Source organism: Rhinopithecus roxellana, chromosome 12 (assembly GCF_007565055.1).
Source record: "Rhinopithecus roxellana isolate Shanxi Qingling chromosome 12, ASM756505v1, whole genome shotgun sequence".
In the NCBI taxonomy this organism is placed as follows: Eukaryota; Metazoa; Chordata; class Mammalia; order Primates; family Cercopithecidae; genus Rhinopithecus; species Rhinopithecus roxellana.
Window position 1 is genome coordinate 110,699 of NC_044560.1, and position 17,209 is coordinate 127,907.

General features: G+C 47.3%; 1 protein-coding gene across 2 annotated transcripts in view; it reads right to left on the reverse strand.

The window, feature by feature from the left end:
- Positions 1-17,209, reverse strand: part of KAZN (kazrin, periplakin interacting protein) — a 518,556-nt gene that overhangs the window by 22,108 nt on the left and 479,239 nt on the right. The gene's annotated exons all lie outside the window — the stretch shown is intronic.

Here is a 17,209-nt window from a genome sequence, read left to right on the forward strand (position 1 = left end):
GTGCAGGCCGTGTTGGGTGACGAGGTTGCCGGGGTCAGGGGCTGGGCAGGCCGCACCCCTGGGAGGCAGAGGATGGTGGGGACATCCTCCTGCCATGCATTTCTTCTCTTCAAAATCAAAGTGGCTTTTGGTGTTTTTGTTTTTCTGCCCTTGTCCCCATTACAAAAGTAATCTATGAAAAGAAAAGCAGAAAAACTTATCCCAGAAAAAAAAATAAAACAGAAAATGACAATCACCCCATGTGACTGTGAAAGGAAAATAGATTTTGGGACCCCAAACTCATCAAGCCAAAGGGAAAAGTCAAGCTGGGAACTGGGTCACACAAACCTGCCTCCCCGTTTTGGTTCCTAAATAAGATGGCTACAAGATGAACAGCTGCACACCTCCCTCAGATTTTGCCCACAAGGAAATTCCTAGTGAGCTTCCAGATATTTACCCTAAAGCATTTCTGTTAAAATTCACCATGGCAATATAAATGGATAGCTTATCTTTACACAGTATTCACCCCTCTGCTCACCTGGCACAAATGCATATCTGATTATTCCCCTGTCCCATTTATCTTTATCTTATGTAAAAACGCCAATTCCCTGCATTTTCCGCATCTGTCTATGTTACCTTATGTAAAAATGCAGATTCACTGGGCCAGACAAAGGCATGAATGATTATTTCCCCCACCCCACTCTTACATGAAACTGTGTACTTCTCAATATCCTTTCCCCTTTAAATTTGGAGCCCACAAAATCATCTTCGGAGAAAGGCATAGACCTGTCTCCGGGCGCGCGTCCTTAACTTTGACAAATACATCTCCTAAAATGACTGAGACCTGTCTCATCCTTTTCCTCGATCGACACCACCTAGAGACAGCAGCTGTTAAATACTCTTTGGGATACAGAAAAGCCATACTTACAAACACACACAGACCCGCTTGCTTCCGGGGTGCGTGCATTTGAGGTGTGTGCATTTGTGATACGTCTGTTCACTTTCGCTGTGGAAGAGATCGTTCCATCTCCATAGAGACCTGCAGTACCTTTGGATGGTGCAGGATTCATCAGAAGGAGGCTCCATAATTTATGTCACCTGCCTCCCACTGATGGACATGGAGGTTGTTTCCAATTTTTCACTATTGTAAACAACACAGCGGCCGTCGTCTTTGGGCAACTGGGTGATTTATTTTTGCAGGATAAATGGAACCCAGCTCCATTCCTTCATACACTGAAAGCTGTTTCTGGAATGGCCCTCACAGACCAAAAAAAAAAAAAAAAAGTTCATCCACCAACATTTTCTAACCCCACTCTTCTATATATGGTTGGTTGCATCAATGCCTGGTAAATATGCAAAGTTCAGGTTATGGAGACTCAACTGAGAGGGGAAAAGAATCTCTCTAAAACAGGGTTCAATAAAAACCTAAACAAGCCAGGCGCAGTAGCTCACGCCTGTAATCCCAGCACTTAGGGAGGACGAGGTGGGCAGAAAGCTTGAGTTTCAGGAGTTTGAGATCAGCCTGGGCAACATGGTGAAACCCTATCTCTACCAAAAATACAAAAAAATTAGCTGGGTGTGGTGGCGTGTGCCTGGGGTCCCAGCTGCTCAGGAGGCTGAGGCAGGAGGATCTTTTCAGCCAGGGAGGTGGAGGTTACAGTGAGCCAAGATCATACCACTGCACTCCAGCCTGGGTGAGAGACTGAGACCCCATCTCAAAACAAAACAACAAAACAAAACAAAACAAAAAAACCACACACCCAAACAGACCAACTCAATACCTTGAGAAATGACAAGTATTTAAATATACCTCTGATTGACCGGGCACAGGGGCTCTCATGCCTGTAATCCCAGCACTTTGGGAGGTTGAGGCGGGTGGATCACCTGAGGTTGGGAGTCCGAGACCAACCTGACCAACATGGAGAAACCCCATCTCTACTAAAAATACAAAATTAGCCTGGGTGGTGGCACGTGCCTGTAAATCCCAGCTATTTGGGAGGCTGAGGCAGGAGAATCGCTTGAACCTGGGAGGTGGAGGTTGCGGTGAGCTGAGATCACGCCATTGCACTCTAGCCTGGGCAACAAGAGTGAAACCCTGTCTCAAAAAAAAAGAAATTACAAAAATGAACAAAAAAACCCTCTGATTAGAAATGACCCTGCTGAAATTGAATATTATAAATCATTACAAGGATGTAAAAAATGCTTATCCATCCAAATAGACAGGACACAAAATTAAAACGATAGGTAAACACAATGTTCATAGTTACTGCCTTTGTGTGCTGGGGAGAATATGGTTATTTTCTTCTTGTTGTATGTCTCTGTATTTTCAAAGTTCCCTAGTAAACATGTATAGTTTTATAATAAAAACTTTGGAAAAATTAAAAGCTAGGAAGCAATATGAATGGTTATTGATGAGAGTTTGTTTGAAGGAATGACGCTGCATTCATATGTTGGAATATGTGCAATGAATAAAAACTCCTGTCATGGGAGAATAATTTTGTGGGGAAAATGTCCACTACCTATTGCCAAATGAAAAAGGAAAACACAGCTGAGCACAGTGGCTCACGCCTGTAATCCCAGCACTTTGGGAGGCAGGTGGATTGCAAGGTCAGGAGATCGAGACCATCCTGGCTAACACGGTGAAACCCCATCTCTACTAAAACTACAAAAAAATTATCCGGGCATGGTGGCACACGCCTGTAGTCCGAGCAACTTGGGAGGCTGAGGCAGGAGAATCGCTTGAACCTGAGAGGCAGAGGTTGCAGTGAGTCGAGATCGTGCCACTGCACTCCAGTCTGGGTGACAGAGCAAGACTCCATTGCAAACAACAACAACAACAAAAAAAAAACAAAAAAAAAACCAAAAAACACAGCAGGCACAGTGTAACTCTGACTGTGGTTTAAAAATTATATGTAGATGTAAAGTGTATAATTATTATACATACATGTATGTGTATACAATACACTAGATGGATAAAATCTAGTATATAAAAATATATAAAGTACTAGATGGATCCACATGAAAAGTCTGTCTGTGGAAAGCAGTGATAGGTAATTGTGCGAGTGTGTGTGTGAATGTGCATGTGTGAGTGTGTGAGAGGATTTGTGACTGTGTGCATACTTTTCTGTCTCCTAAGTTTTCTGCATAGACTGTATTACGTTTGATGTGGAGAAAAAAGAGAGCCTAGAAATCTCACTTTTTCAAGTTACAAACTCCCTCCCCACAACGCCTTCCCTCTCTCCATTTTAAACTCCCCGAGGGACTCTTTGAAAAGGGTTGCATCCACTTGGGGACCACACACTCATCCATCATTCCCATCCCCACCAAAACCTATCTCCCAAACACCTTGTGCCTCAGTTTCCCCCTGTGTAAAGCTGACCCGGTACTGTTCTCTGCTGCCTGCCTCCTCTGTGGGCTGCTGTGAGGACTCAGCAGGGGGGAGTGTGACGGGGCTGTCCGTGCTGGGACAAGTACAGGTTGAGAGGTCACTGCCAACATTATCATGTTTCCCTTCTCAGTGGCCCCAAGCCCTTTGTTTTTCCCAAGGAAATGGCAGAGGTTGCAGAGAGCTCTGTGCGGGTTGCCCGTTTGAGTGACCTCCTGTTGCCATGGTGCCCAGGAATGGGGAAACAGCAGCAGCTGCCTCTGCAATTCTGCCAGGGCCCCAGGTTCCTGCCGGTAACAGGGCCGTCAGGCCAGAGGTGCAGGCCGGCACCCAGTGCTGGTGCCCGGCTCCCAAGGACCGGTGTGGCTTGCAGGGAAGTCTTTCAGATCAGGCACAGGGCTCCAAGTTCTATAGGGATTGGAACAGGCGTTGAAACAGGGCATCCTTCCTGGATGGGAGAGAGCTGAGAGCCCCTGGGAGGCCTCCAGCATGGCTGGCTTCACTCCATCTTATTCCGCTTGCTGAGTCTCACTTCTGTTATGTGCTTCTGGGAAGATGAGAGGTGACGTGTGGCCAAATCTGGTTACCCAAAGTTCCAAGACACAGCCCATGTCGTCCATTTGGACCAGGCTTTGGAGTTCAACAGACCTCAGCTTCCGGCAGATTTCTTGAAGCCTCCGTTTCTCCATATATAAAATGAAAATAATGAGAATATCTGCCTCGTAGCTTGAAATGAATGTTATAAACTCTGAATGCGAAGCTATGGGAGTGTGAAAGTTGCAGATACCAGGATGAAATCACTTTTGTCAGAACCAGAAGAATTAGAGCTGGGAAAGCATGAAGGAGAGGAACTCATGCTTGCATGTCTGAGATAAGGACTGTCTCAAGGACTTTCTAAAATAGCCCCCAAGAAATTCCCTCTTTGGAACTGCAGCAATTCAGATAAGATGTTCTCCAAAGAACACTGCCCAGTAACGACATCTCCACCAATGAACTGACGCCAACTCCCGCTTTGAGCCTCCAGAGCCAATGAAGTCTGTTTCCAAGCAGCTTATGTGAACTTCTCTCTCTCTCTCTCTCTTTTTTTTTTTTTTTTTTTTGCCAATAAAAGCTTCCCTTTGCTGTCCCCTCTCCAGATGCACCTATAGCTTGCCATGGCTATGCTTCCAGAGTCTAATCCATTTTTCTTACTCCCAAATACATTCATCATATAGGAGATATTTTTTCTGATGTCTCTTTTTTCAGGCTGACAGTAGGCACTTAGTCAAGGCTGGCTATTGTTGGCAATAAGGGGCCCCCCTCCTGGGGCCTGGACACTGTTTGGCCACACCTAGAATTCAGCTGCAGCCGCCTCCTTCCCACTACATTCCTGGCTACAGCTTCGGTGCCTTCAGAGGGAATAAGTCCTCCTGGCTGTCCAGTCTGGCAGGGCAGAAATTCACTGTCCCTGCTGGACTCCTACCTGGTCAAGGTGGGAGGGGTGGGGCTCTCAGTGAGGTGAGGGTGGATCTGTCCGTTCTGTGCCCAGGTGGGTGGACGGGGGGTGTCTGCAGCCCTTGGCTACGTCTCCCAAGAAAGGCAGCTAAAGGGGCCTGGGAAGGAGAGAAAGGAGATGGGAGCAGAAGTTGGCACCTCCTCCTGAGTCCCCCAGAAGAGGGGAAGAGTCAAAGAACAGGGTTTGGGGAGAGAAAGGGTGCCCAGATGCAATAAAGATGCAAAGGTACATTGAAAGGAGGAGAGGGAGAGAGGGAGTCGAGGGTCAGAGAGGGGATGACAGATACGTGGACACAGAACAGGCAAAAGTCTTGTGTGCAAGTGTGAGCGCGTGTGTGTCTTTGTGAGTGTGTGTGGGTTATTTTCTGTAGTGAGCAGGCCTCAGGGCTGTGAGGGGAGCTGGCTTTACAGCTCACATTATTTATGGAGTCCAGGCCCTAGGAATGCCAGAGGCCAAGCTGGGTTCATGTGCGCAAACCACATATTTTGGTTTCTGCAAGACAGCTATTCACCACCCCTATTCACCACCGCCTCCTTTTCCCCCACCCCTGAGGACTGACCGCCAAGGAGACGACGTGACAGAAGGGCTTAGGAGGAGTCTAGGGGGGCCTTGGGGTCATAAACCATTAATTAAAGGCAGTTTCCAAAATGCAGGCATTATGGGGCCAGATTTTATGTCCGGATTCCATCAATCCTGGCTTTTATTTCCCTCCTTCTCAGTCTTGAGAGCAGGAATAACTCATGTTGATGGCCAGGCTGCTCAGCAGAGGGGCTGCCGAGTCGGGGGTGCTGGCTGAGTCCCTGGTGGAGTCTGAGAAGCTACCACTAAAAGGCAGCCACTCTGGATCCTTCTAGAAACTAGAAAGACTGTGGACTTTGGAATGAGAGGCTCTGTATCCTTCCACCCACCCCAACACATATGCACGCATGCACACACCCACCCCGCAGAATGTTAGTACTACTGAGTGTGACCGCTGAGGTCTCCCCTAAATGAGACATTACAGAGGCAATTCTGTTGGCCCAGCATCAGGGTCAGCAGGCTACTGCCCCTGGGCCAAATGCAGCCCTCCCTCCTCTTTTTCTAAATAAAGGTTTTATTGGATCACAGCCATGCCCATTTGTTTATTTATAGTTTAAAGCTGCTTTCATGCTACAATGACAGAGTTGAGACGTTGAGATAGGCCCACAAAGCCTAAAATCATTACTATCCGGCCCAGTGCAAAAAATCACATAGAGAAATCCCTGGCCTAGAGGTTCAGAGGTTGTCACGGCAATATGGGAGCCCTCGGTTTGCATCCCAGCTCTGTGGCTTACCAACCAAATGATCCTATGGAAGTGTTTCACATTTTCTCAACCTCGGTTTTCCCCTCTATAAAATGGGGATGATAAGAACGCGTAATCTCACAGGATGGTGTGAGGATGAAAGGAAATGATGTGTGCAGTGTTCAGCCTTGTGTCTGACATACAGTGGATACTCGGTGACTGAGTGGAGGCCTCTGTCCCCTGCGGGCTCATGTCACTTACTGTCCAGACTGCTCTGTCCAGTATGGCAGCTACAAGCCACATGTGCTTACTGAACATGTAATGTGGCTAGCTCACATTGAGAAGTGCCTTAAGGGCTGGGTGTGGTGGCTCATGCCTGTAATCCCAGCAATTTGGGACACCAAAGTGGGTGGATCACCCGAGGTCAGGAGTTCAAGACCACCCTGGCCAACATGGTGAAACCCTGTCTCTACTAAAAATACAAAACAATTAGCCGAGCGTGGTGGCACATGACTGTAGTCCCAGCTACTCAGGAGGCTGAGGCAGGAGAATTGCTTGAACCCAGGAGGTGGAGGTTGCAGTGAGCTGAGATTGCGCCACTGCATTTCAGCCTGGCCAAAAGAATAAGACTCTGTCAAAAAAAAAAAAAAAAAGGCGCCTTAAGTACAAAACACATACTAGAATTTGAAGACAGTACAAAAAAAAAAGAATGTAAACTATCTCATAATCATTTTAAAATTGATAACATATTGATCATATTTTGGGTATACCAGTTTAAATAAAATGTATTATTAAAAGTCATGTCACCTGTTTCTTTTTACTTCGAATGTGGCTAATAGAAGGTATAAAGTTACACATGTGGCTTGCATTAGTTTCGACTGGACAGAGCTGGTCCGGATGGAAGATTATTATTATTATTATTATTATTTTTTTTTGAGACGGAGTCTCGCTCTGTCACCCAGGCTGGAGTGCAGTGGCCGGTTCTCAGCTCACTGCAAGCTCCGCCTCCTGGGTTTACGCCATTCTCCTGCCTCAGCCTCCGAGTAGCTAGAACTACAGGCGCCCGCCACCTCGCCCGGCTAGTTTTTTTTTTTTTTTTTTTTTTTTTTTTTGTATTTTTTAGTAGAGACGGGGTTTCACCGTGTTAGCCAGGATGGTCTCGATCTCCTGACCTCGTGATCCGCCCGTCTCGGCCTCCCAAAGTGCTGGGATTACAGGCTTGAGCCACCGCGCCCGGCCTAGAAGATTATTTTTTCTTTGGTTTGTTTGCTCGTTCCATTACCCCCTCCCTCTGTTGGTTTGGAAGTTAAGCTTTCTATGTTTCTGATTTTAGTGTAGTAGTTGTAGTTCTCAAAGTGTGGTCCCTGGACTAGTAGCATCAGCAACATCTGGGAATTTAGCAGAAATGAAAATTCTAGAACTGTACCCCAGATCTCCTGGAACAGAAACTCTGGGGGTGGAGCCCAGTGGTCTGCTTCAAAACCCACCAGATAATTCTGAGGCATTCTCAAGTTCTAGAACCATGGCCTTAATGATTACCCTTGAAAAGTCACTATACCTATTTATCTTAATAAAACCTAGGGTTGTTCAATATCCTAATGCCATCCTAAATAGTACGAATGATTTAAAATATATTAATTCTGATCACTCCTCCTGACTTCTATGCTACCACATCCAGGATTTTAATTCTATCCTCTTTTAAAACCCCATAATTTAGACATTGTCATGATGACTATTTTATACTGATAACGTTTGCTTAAAACAATTCACTTACATGTTTACTAATTTCTTTGTTCATCATGTCTTCTTGTACCTCAGACCTTCCTTCTGGAATAACTTTTCTTATTCCTGAAGAACATGATTTAAAAGATTTTTCAATTAAAAGTGTTTTGGTAGTTAGCTGTTACAACTTTTGTCTATCTGAAGAAAGTCTATTTTACCCTTGCACTTCAGAGGGTTTTCCTGGGTACACAGTTTTAGGTTGACAGTTTGCCTTTTGTTTTAGCATTTTGAAGACATTGTTTCATAATCGTGGATCTTTATTTCTGCTAAGGAGAAGTCCACTGCAAGCCTAATTGTTCTTTTGTTAGCCACTTTTAAAATTTTCTCTTTGTCAGCCAGGGCGTGGTAGCTCATGCGTGTAATCCCAGCACTTTGGGAGGCCAAGGCAGGTGGATTACCTGATTTCAGGAGTTCGAGACCAGCCTGTCCAACATGCTGAAACCCCGTCTCTACAAAAAATACAAAAATTAGCCGGGCGTGGTTGGGGCAGGGTTGGGGGTGGCGCCTATAATCCTTGCTACTTGGGAGGCTGAGGCAAGAGAATTGCTTGAACCCAGGAGGCAGAGGTTGCAGTGAGCCGAGATTGCACCACTGCACTCCAGCCTGGGCAACAAGAGCAAAACTCTGTCTCAAAAAATATTTTTTTTCTCTTTGTCCTTGGTGTTCTGAAGTTTCATTACAATGTGGCTAGATATGGATATTTAAAATTTATTCTGAATGATATAATTGTGCTTCCTGGATCTCTGGACACCTATTTTTGAATATTCTGAACCGTTATCTCTTACAGTATTACCTCTTTTCCATTCTCTTTGTTCTCTTCTTCTGGCATTCCAGTTAGACATAAGTTAGATTTTCTAATTCTATTTTTTCCTATCTTGTGACCTAGCGCTGTCCAACAGAGCTTTCTGCGTTGATGAAAATCTGCTATAATCTTCACTGACCAAGAGGATAGCCATTAGCCACAAGTGGTTATGAGCTAATAAATGTGGCTAATGGGTGGTGCACGGTGGCTCATGCCTATAATCCCAGCACTTTGGGAGGCTGAGGCGGGAGGCTTGCTTGAGCCTAGGAGTTCGAGACCAGCCTGGACAATATGGCAAAAACACATCTCTACTAAAAATATAAAAAATTAGCTGGGCGTGGTGGCGGGTGCCTGTAATCCCAGCTACTTAGGAGGCTGAGGCAGGATAATCGCTTGTACCTGGGTGGTAGAGGTTGCAGTGAGCTGAGATCGTGCCACTGCACTCTAGCTTGGGTGACAGAGTGAAGCTCCATCTCAAAAAAAAAAAAAAAAAAAAAAATGGCAGAGGTAAAATTTGGCTGGTGCAACTGAAGACCTGAGTTTTAGTTATATTTAATTTTTATTAATTCAAATATAAATCCAAGAACAACATGTGGACTAGTGGCTACTGTATTCAATACAATAATTTCTCCTTTAGTTTTCATCTCATCTCTGTGCATTACATTCTTGGTAATTTCCTTAGTTTTTTTTTTTCCATTTTTAAAATTGTCTCTTCACCTATTTAGTCTGCTGTTTAACCCACCCTTTTATTTATTTTTAATGTTATCAGCTATATTTTTTTTCATTTCTAAAATGTTTTATTTGTTTTCTCTTTCAAGTTTTCCTGGTCTTGTCAGACAGTTTCCTGTTGTTTACTCATGTCTGTGATTTCATGTAACATTTCCTTAATTATTTTATGCATAATATTTAGTATTTTGTATTTGGTATTGATAATGACTATATCTGAAAAGACCTTAGAGGGTCTAAATTTGCTGTTTGTTTTGGCTGACTTTCACCCCTGCTGAACACATATTTGATCTTAATTTACGGGAGTCTTTAGGGTCTAAATAGCAGATGCCTTTCTCCAGAGAGGATTTACATTAACGTCTACTGGGGTGGGGAAGACAAGAGGAGTGGGGATGAGACCTGGGTCCAGGGGCCACTTCATGCCCCTTTGAAAGACTCTGGTTGAATGACAGAGTCTCCAGCTCTATTCTTCCACTTTGCCATATCCCAAAATTTAACCCCCTGATAACAGTCCTGATAGCAGCATTTGCCTCTAGGACAACCTCAGCTTTTGCCTTTAGTGATCACTCACTGCTGCTGTTCTGGTGTTAGCTTACAGCTTTCGGTTTTTGTCTGTAGACATCTTAGGGATTTCCCTTATTTTCTGTGAGACCAGAAATGCATTAAAAAGTATGTTTCATTCCAGATTTATTGGTTTTGTAGAGGGAGGCCCTTCCAAATATGTCTTCCCCCAAGCTGCCCTGAGTGGCTGTCCCTCTGGCTGTGTGCACTGTCCACCCAGCATACTGCTTTCTGTTGGCACTGCTGTGCACGGCCTGTCCATCTGCCCTGCCACAAAGTGATTGCCTAGGTCATCAGCCAAGTCTTTCCACATTTGTATTACCAGGGCCTAGTATATGGAGATGTCCAATGTCATCAGTGATGGTAAAAGTCCAGGTTATGGGGAGTACCATTTCCTTTCCCTTTCCCCCCAGCTCAGCCCTTCCCTGTTCTACTTGTTTTGACATCCAATGAAGATGAGATCATTATTCACTTGGATATTCCTTTGGGAAGCCTCAGTTTCTCTTGCCTTCCCCCAGGAATAAAGGGGCAAAGGGCACATTTCAGATGGAAGTGAAGGCTCAGAGGGGTCCACTGATATTTCCAGCAGGCTAGTGTGGGAGCTTGGCCTCAACCCCGAATTCCCCACCTCCCAGGGTAGAAGAACCTATGTGAGCAGCCTGTTCTTGGATGCCTATGCTTGGTTACAGAAGAACATTGGCAAGGATTGCTCAAACTGGCAAGAGGCAGGATGGTGTGTGGGGTATGGGAAGCTACTCTCGAAGGCTGGGAAATGACTCCTGGCCCTGCCTGCCAGGCTGGGGAACTTGAAGCCAGCCATGACTCAGAGTGAGAGACAGACACAGAGAGAGACAGAGAGACAGGCCTAAGCACCAAGACAGACTTGATGGGATCCAAAGGCCTGTGATGGGGAAAGACAGGCCGATGTGGACATGGGTGTTGCCACTGAACTTGGGGCTCTGTGAGTCTGTCCATCCTTTAGGCTGCTCTACCAAACCCTACGGTGTCTGGATATTCATTCTACGACCAGGGACACTCATGCCTAATGCTTACTAAGCTACCAGGGCCTCTTGATAGCACAAGTGGCATGGAAAGGCGGGATGGAAGGATGATAGACTTTGATGGGGGTGAGCCCTGGGCTGGAGTGACACAGGCAGCCTGGAACCAGAGCTGATGGCCGGACAGGCCCAGTGCATCATTTCACCAGTGGCTGGTAGAAGCTCTGAGAAGCTTTTGCTGTGTACCACTTTCCACCATTTTTGCCCTGAAACAGTCCCTCCTCCACATAGCCTGAGGTTGACATTTGCAACTAAAAGGGGCTGAACAGGCTTGAGTCCACATGCCTGTCTAGGATCCATTCAGAGCGAGGAAAGGTGCTTACCTCCGAAGAGTTTGGAGCATCCTGGCACTTGCTGCTCAAATGGCATCATGAATGGGGCCACCTGGGCCTCTCACTTGGTGGGATTCAGAATTCTAGGGCTAGAAGGTGCCCTCAAGGTCATGTAGTCCATCCCTCAGCCTTGCGGTAGGGCTGGCACTTAGAGGAGGGAGCCCAGTCTACTTGCTCCTAGAGCGGTCTTTAGACCAGAGACATCAGCTACCAGGGAGCTGGTTAAAAACGCAGAGGTGGATCACTTGAGGTCAGGAGTTCGAGACCAGCCTGGCCAACATGAAACCCTGTCTCTCCTAAAAATACAAAAATTAGCCAGGCATGGTGGCGCGCACCTGCAATCCCAGCTACTTGGGAGGCTGAGGCATGAGAATCACTTGAACCTGGGAGGTGGAGGTTGCAGTGAGCAGAGATCGTGCCACTGCACTCAGAGCAAGACTCTGTCTCAAAACAAAAGAAAACAAAACAATCAAAAAAAAAACACAGAGGCTTAGAGATAAAGGCCTCGTAAATTCTCCTATGCCCACCCTGCATGGAGAGTGAGAGGGCAGCCCTCACTCTTGGTCTCCCAACCCCAGGGAGGTGGCATTCTCCATCCTGGTCCCCCATGCCCCTGACCTCAGAGTGCCATTGGCAGACACCCTTGGCAGCAGCTATGTGAAAGACTTAGAGCTCTAGCATTTTAATTAATTTTTTTCTTCTTTTACTACTTAAAATTTTGAGTCTATACCCAGCCTGTGGCTGAGTGACCCATGCCCTGGGCTTCTGAGGCTCTTTCGATGTCTGCAGCGTCAAGCACATTGGCACCTCCCTGGCATCTTCATCCCTGGGGTCTAATGTGTGCCCGGACACAGGGCTCCCTGGAGCCTGATGGAAAAGCTTTAGCTGTAAATGTGTCCTGTGTGTCTGAGTTGGAGGTGGCTCAGGGAACCAGGCTTCCCTGGAGGTCACGTGAGGTGGCTGGATGTGTCCCTGCACCTGGCTGGGCCTGTTGCTGCCCCCCCTAGGGTCTCAGACCTCAGATAGGGGGGCTGAGCACTTGGACCTCGGCTGCCACTGAGGCAGAGTTGAGGCAGTGAGCTTGGTGAGGGTAGGCTAAGGTTGAAAAGTCCCCTGCTGAATTCCATCACTCCTGAGTCTCCATCACCTGTCCTGTGTCTCAGTTGGCTCCACCATCTCCTATCCGGAGCACTGCAGCTGTATCTCAACACCCTACCTCCCTCTTTCTCTTTCATTCCATTCTCTTCAAGCCCAGAGGAATTTTTTTTTTAAATGGTATCTTCCCAGGGACTTCTTCTGCTCACCATCCTTCAATGGCTCCCTTGTAAAGTCCAAGGTCCTTGCTGCAACTCACAAGCCGACCTTGCCAGCCTCATCCTCAGCTTCTCACCCCTGCCCTTGGCACCCTGGGCTTCCTGCATTTCCCCAATGCCTCTAACTCCACCTCTCTAATCCCTGCACCTGCTGTTCCCTCGGCCTGAACAGCAGCCTGTCGCCTTCCTCTCTGCCTGGCAAAACTTACGTAGGCTCAGGGCTCTGTCTCAATGCTGATTATTTCAGGGACTCCTTCTCTGGTCACCTAGTGTGCGTACTCTACAACCCCCAACACACGCGCGCGCGTGCACGTGCGCGCACACACACACACACACACACACACTCTCTCTCTCTCTCATTAATTCCCGGAACCTTTCCTGCATGACACCTCTCACAGCTGAAACAAACAGTTGTGTAATTATTCAATGAATGTCTGTGTCTCCCACCAGACTGTAAACGGCACATGAGCAGGCGCTGGGCCTGGTTTTGCTCCCTAGACATCTCTAGTCCCTAGCAAGGGCCCAACCACATTTAACAACCGGCTCTTATCTTTTCAAGAGGTACACTGGTTTTAGCATTTGCTTGCCAATTTCCGTGGTGTAAATACTCCTATTGTGGCCAATTTCAGCGACTGGCAGGCTGTCACTGGACGTGGAGTTGGGAAGAGATCCATCTGTGGGCCTGTGTGAGCCAGCCCTGCCCAGCACTGCCTGCAATCGAATGAGCCCTCTAAGTATTGAGTAAAAGAAGGCAGGCAGGAAGGGAGGAACAGAAGGAGGGAGGGAGCAGGCCTCCCTCTGTGGTCTCATATTCTGCCAACCCCACCTTGTCCACACCTCTTCCAGCCACAGCAGGGTTACCTGTGGTCCCTCTTATGCAGCAGATGCTACCATTCTCTTGTCCCTCTGCCTATGGCAAGGCCTCTGAACTTTGGTACTCTTGGCATTCGGGGCCAGATTTCTTTGTTATGGGGCTGTCCCATGCATCGTAGGACGTGTAGCAGCGTCCCTGGCCTCCATCCACAAGCTGCTGGGGAGCATGGAGTGTGGCTGCTCCCAGTGTCCCCAGCCTGCCCTAAGGCACAGAGAGAGAGCCCTGCCTCCTTCCACCCTGGGGCCTCTGTTCTCAGCTCAGACAGCTCTGTTCAGGTAGCCAACTACTGTCAAAACTCCCTGCCCTTGGGAAGTAGCAGGGGAACCCCCATCAGCACCTGTAGCTCCAAAAGCTGAATTCTCATTTTTTAAACACTACATGATAATGTGAAAAAACAACTTTTTATGGCCCAATCATGGCTGCCCTGTTGGATGTAAATGCTTTGCTGACCCCTCAGTCACAAGCCCCATGAAATACATATGAAATGGGTGAAAGCCCTCTGTGGTAGCCCACAGGACCAGCGACAGCCTGGGTGTGAAGAGCATTAGGAGGAGAGCCCATCAGTCACTCACCACTGTAGCTGCTGGGGGCTGATGGCAGGACCCTGGGTGGGCAGCGAGGTGGCACGGGCCCTGCCACCAACCTGCACCACCCCTGACCCCAGGGCCAGGCTGGCCCTTGGGAGGCCCTGGGCTAAAATACTGGTGGTACTTCCCACCCCAACGTGTCCCTATTTACGACATCATAAAGTAAATAGAAAATTCCAGCAGAGCTCTGCTTTTACCAACAATAACTGCTTTATGCTTTTAAAAAATCACATGGGCGCCCCCTCATTTTTGGTGCCACCGTCTTGCAAAGGCCTAAACCTGTGCTTTGTCCCACGACCAGACATCCTGTGTCCAACCTCAGAGGACATCCTCCTCCTCCTTCAGTCCCTCCTCCCGCACTCTGAAAATTTTCTGAAGGGTCAGGGAATTGAGATCCTGGAGTTGGCCAGGGTCCCCCCTGCTCTGCACTCAATTCCTAGGCGGATATTTGACAAGTATTCTCTAATTTTAAGCACTTAGGAGGAAGCTGCTAAGAGATCCAGGGAAGACAAACACATAGTTATCCAATGACAACGACTTTATGCTGTTACTATGTATCTGTGTATCAAAAGCTTTCCTCTTTCTTCCTTGCTAACTTGTTCTACTGCTGCAGCAGCACCCACATTTGGGAAGTCCTTCTGATAGTCTCAGTTACAACTGCAGCCGAAGCCCGTCTATCCCCAGCTGCTGGCCTCCTTGGGCAATCCCCACACTGACTCCTCTTTTCTGATATGTTTTCCTGGCAGGCTTCTCTGCCAGTGGGCAGCCCTGAAAGGTGGATCCCATGAGAAGTAAGGGGGCGGACCTTGATACAGGGGGCCAGGGCAAGAAGACGATCCTTCTCTACGCACCCATGCAGAGGCCGGGCACGTGTGCATCTGTACAGCTCTTGGAGGCAAAGCTGGGGGCGATGGATGCCTGTGGGTTTGAGGATATCAGCTGTGCCCCAACCTCACTTTCACAGTGTTTAGGAAAATATCTGAAATTATGTTGGGTTTCACTAAAAAAAAAATAAAGTAAAATAAACCAACAGGATTGAACTGTGACAAAAGGTCCTTCATCTTGTGTCCACAATTTAATGACTAGTTATTACTTGAACTTTTTCAAGTATAATTAATTAATTAATTAAACTTAATTAATTAATCAAACCTAATCAATTAATCAAAATAATTAATTAAACCTAATTAATTAATTAATTAAACTTAATTATTTAATTAATTAAAATGATTAACTAACTCCCTAGCTAGATTTTCACCAATTTTGCCTCTTGTGCTTGAATGAGCCCCCTCCCTGGCAAGCCGTTCCTCCTTGGGCCTCCAGACAGCCTAGGTTCTTGCTGGCTCAGCCGAGCCTCTTCCGCAGGCCCCATGGACACTGGGCATTGTGATGGCTGGGAGACCCTGCCTGGTGAATCCTTGCCCATTTGCACACCGGGACAGGAACTCACCACTGAGCCGGATGCCAAGCCTCTAGCCCAGGGTGAGGTCATTGGAGGTACTGTCTTCTATGGTATTATCTTGCTTGATTCATGCAAACTGTCCCACCGCTGACCTCCCTCTAAAGGCTTTGCAACTGCCTCCTGGGAATTTCCTAAGCCCGTGGTGAGCGGCTTTTACTATGGATCGCACAAAGGCCAGTTTAGGAGCAGCAAACACGTTGATGAGCAGCATTGAGTTAATTTCCTTCAAAACGAAGACCGCTTTGGTGAGGCCCATGGTGGGGGGATTCTTACAACTTAGACACCTATAGGAGAATGGCAAGGGGAACACTGGCACCAGTTTTGGCTCTTCCAATCACGCCTCATGAAATGTTCTAACTGGCGGTCCGGTAGCGGCAGCTGAGAGGAACAGCGTGTGCACTGCAGGCCGATGCCCTTCTAGAATCTGTTAATATGTTCAGTCAGAGCCACAGCATGGGGCAAAGGATCCTAGGAGGTTTCTTCCCGTTTTGTGATTTAATCTTCTCTCCCTTTGTAGATGACCTTTAATCGTGATCCCTGCTCCCTGCCTTGTCTGCCTCTCTCCAGCCCTCGAATTCTGGAAATTAGAGAACAAAGCTTATTCTAACAGCTCACGGTTTGATCAGCTTCAATTATATCTGCCTGAAAAGTGGTGTCATGCAATAGTCTGTCGGACCCCAATTCTTGGCCTTGTTCCATCACCTTATTTTTCATTTTTTTCGAGATGGAGTCTCGCTCGGTTGCCCAGGCTGGAGTACAGTGGCACGATCTCGGCTCACTGCAACATCTGCCCTACATTCAAGTCTCCTGCCTCAGCTTCCCAAGTAGCTGTGATTACAGCCATGCACCACCATGCCCAGCTAGTGTATTTTTAGTAGAGATGGGATTGGTCAGGCTGGTCTTGAACTCCTGACCTCAAGTGATCTGCCCACCTTGGCCTCCTAAAGTGCTGGGATTACAGGCATGAACCACCGCGTCCAGCACATCACTTAATTTGTCTCCTTGGGCTATGTATGTTACCTCTCGGAGCCTCAGTTTCCTCACCAAAGTCCTCACATGACTTTGGTGAGGATGATGTTAGGATAATTTATCTCATTATCTACATCTGCATCCTCAGCCCTAAGCCCTAAGCCTGGCATATAGGAAGCATTCAGTCAGTGTTTGTTGAATGACTTAATGAGTATACATCAAGTGCCTACCACGTGCCTGGCACAGTAGGCACTTAGTCATGTCAGCAAGTCATATTAGCTTTCCTCATGCCCCCTGCTACCTCCCCTGCCCCCATGAAGCCAGCCTTTGTTCCTATTCCTCATTCTGAGCCCCTGTCGGCATCCCTGGGCAGGCTTGCAGCTGCTTTTCATGCTGATAACTGCACAGCCTCCTGGGATTTCTGGGATACTATGGAGTCACCCTATTGTCAGGCCCGTCAAAATCTTCACCTGAAGGTGAAACCCCCAACTCCCATCTCTGAGTCCCAGATACTCCGGTAGCGACCATAAAAAACAGCTGAGTCACGTGGCTGCAGGCATCTGACCCGGTTCTGTATAGCCCTTGGGGAGCGGGGTTGGGGCTCAGGATTCCTGCAGTGACTCAA